This window comes from Schistocerca nitens, chromosome 3 (assembly GCF_023898315.1).
Source record: "Schistocerca nitens isolate TAMUIC-IGC-003100 chromosome 3, iqSchNite1.1, whole genome shotgun sequence".
Lineage (NCBI taxonomy): Eukaryota > Metazoa > Arthropoda > Insecta > Orthoptera > Acrididae > Schistocerca > Schistocerca nitens.
The window spans coordinates 186481706-186484835 of NC_064616.1; positions in this window are offsets into that span (position 1 = coordinate 186481706).

Genomic DNA, 3130 nt, shown 5'->3' on the forward strand with positions numbered 1-3130 from the left:
CCTACCTATCTTGTTCTCAGTACTTCGCACTGGTCACCCAATCACAACTGGTGCTTCATCTTTACACCCACTTTGGTGCGAGACACAATGAACCTCCACATTACTCCACGTCTAAACTGACTGTGTTATTGTCCCATAACAGGCTCAATTCATTGGCACTGCTGGTTTAACTGACAGGTTGAGGTACGCTTGGTGATGGCTTTGCATCCCCCTTGGTACGAGGCATAACAGACCTTCATATTAAGTGTTGTAATGTTATGTCCATGTCTGTGTGTCAAAATATGCAAATATTTGTTCTATAACAACACAAAATACACGTGGTTCATTTTATTGGCGCTACTGGTGTAACTTACAGGTTAAGATGCCATTGACACCTGTGGTTTGATCTAAATAGGCCAGTCAGAGGGCTTCTAAGTTAATACACACATATTTATATTTCCCAATCTTAGACCAGTGTTTTACCGGCCATTAAAACGGAAACAGCCGATCAGTACGTACCCCAGAACCGGCTATCTTGTTACATGTACCACACTTATTCCCATCACACACGCTCCGGTATACCCGTCAGGTAAACCTGCACAGGTATACCGGAAAGGTATACCTCTGCAGGCTAGAGCACACACACGCTATGGTAAACCGGAACTTATTAACTCAGTCAGTCGAGAAATGGCGAGCAGACAAGAAGACGACGCGATCCCATTAGTCGGTTTGTTAGTGGCCGTGAAGTGTAAAAGGAAGCAAAAACGAAAAACGTGGTGTAAAGAGTAGCTTCATATCCTTCAGATTACCGTAATTATTTGTGGATGAATGAAGACATCTACCAAAAACTATTGTCACTTGTGACTTCTTTAATACAAGGGAAAAATACAGTTATGAGAACTTCTATTTCTGTCCATGAAAGACTGACAGCTACTCTGAGGTTTCTTGCAACGGGTCGATCGTACGAATGTCTCAAATATTCTACAATAATATCACCCCAAGCTCTTGGTAAAATAATTTCAGAGACATGTGATGCCATCTACATTGTGCCGAAAGGAGTGTATCTTCAGGTATGTATAATAAATGCACACATTTTTTTAAAAAATTTTTATTCTTAATAACTCTTTTTACAACTCAAAGACAAAATTTCAACTGAGGCATAATAATGAGTAATATATGAAATTAGAAAAATAATTGAAAATTTGGTAGTATTCGTCAATTAAGATCATAGAAAAATTAAAAATGCCTCTAAAATCAAATATTATTAAAGGTAGCTAAGTAAGTAGCTGCTGAGTATGAAACTGGAAGTTCTTGATTTGTTACAAATCCTATAGGCGGTGTTTGCCGTGTAAACTTATCATATGAAGCAGCTGCTGTAGGACTTAGGTGAGCTCCTACTTGAGCTGGAACTGCTTTGATATTCGGACCAGTATGAACTCGTTGGCACGTTAATCATTCCCATTTCAGCTTCATAAACGAGGTCGTCGATTCTTCTTTTCAACAATCAAACGCTGGTTTTTTTCCAGTGTCCTCATTCTCATTGCGATAGATTTTCCCTATAGATCATACCTGTCATCTTGGGACGAAGGCTTTTTAAAATGATCTCCCACTGATAGCGGGACATCACTGGTAAAATCCACACTTTTCCGTTTTTTTTTTTTTTTTTGCCAAACTTGGACACTCGTCTTCCTCTGAGAGTTCTTCACTGCTGGGTGTTTGTGGGGCAGCATCCTCAATTCCATCCTGAAAGAAACACATTATTAGACCCTAAAAGTTATTTATCTTGGTTTTATTATTTATACCAGAAATATAATTTAAAATAAGACAAAACTATAAGATAAAAATAACACAGACCTTCCTAAAAACTATTAAACAAATACTTGTACTTTAGTATTTTATAATTCTATTTAGTATTTTCTTCATAACCCAACTTTTTAAACAAGCATTGGTTTTGTGTTATTTGAAATGCTATTTTCATTTTGCTTGTAAAAGTAAATTTTTAAAGGCAGTTGCAATCCTCATCGATATACATCCAAAATGTGAAAAAATATTAATCTGCTGTTGTTTCAGTTTCCTGACAGCTGGCCAATGTGGCCTAGCGGTTCTAGGCGATTCAGTCCGGAACCGCGCTGCTGCCATGGTCGCAGGTTCGAATCCTGCCTCGGGCATGGATGTGTGTGATGTCCTTAGGTTAGTTAGGTTTAAGTAGTTCTAAGTTCTAGGGGACTGATGACCATAGATGTTAAGTCCCATAGTGCTCAGAGCCATTTGAACCATCAGTTTCCCGACTCCGCTGAGAAATAGAAAGTTATTGCTAAAACATTTGAAGACAGATGGAATTTCTCACATTGTCTTGGTACCATGGATGGTAAACATATAGACATAGTTCCCCTAGCGAACTCCGAAGACGTTTAATTCAAATACAAAGGCAGACACAGTATGGTACTTCTTGCAATAAAGGATGCTAACTATCGGTTCCTTTCAGTGGATTTTGGAACTAATGGACGTGTTTCTGATTGAGGCGTTCTTCAGAATACTAAATTTTATGAAAAGTTGGAGAGTAATGAGCTCAGACTTCCAAAGTCATGCAAATGGTTCAAATGGCTCTGAGCACTATGTGACTTAACTTCTAAGTTCATCAGTCCCCTAGAACTTAGAACTAATTAAACCTAACTAACATAAGGACATCACACACATCCATGCCCGAGGTAGGATTCGAACCTGCGACCGTAGCGGTCGCGCGGTTCCGGACTGTAGCGCCTAGAACCGCTCATCCACCCCGGCCGGATTTCGAAAATGTCCCTTACATTTTTGTGGCTGTTGACTCCTTTCATCTTACATGCAATATTATGAAGCCTTTTCGACAAGCACAACTAGATTCAACTAGTAAAGAAATTTACAACTACCGCATTTCAAGAGCAAGACACGCTGCCTAAAACTGTTTCGTATATTCCATACTCAAATCAATTTGGAATCAGAGAACATACCATGCACACTGGACTCGCATTCGGGAGGACGACGGTTCAATCCCGCGTCCGGCCATCCTGATTTAGGTTTTCCGTGATTTCCCTAAATCGGTCCAGTCAAATGCCGGGATGGTTCCTTTGAAGGGGCACGGCCGATTTCCTTCCCCGTCCTTCCCTAATCCGAT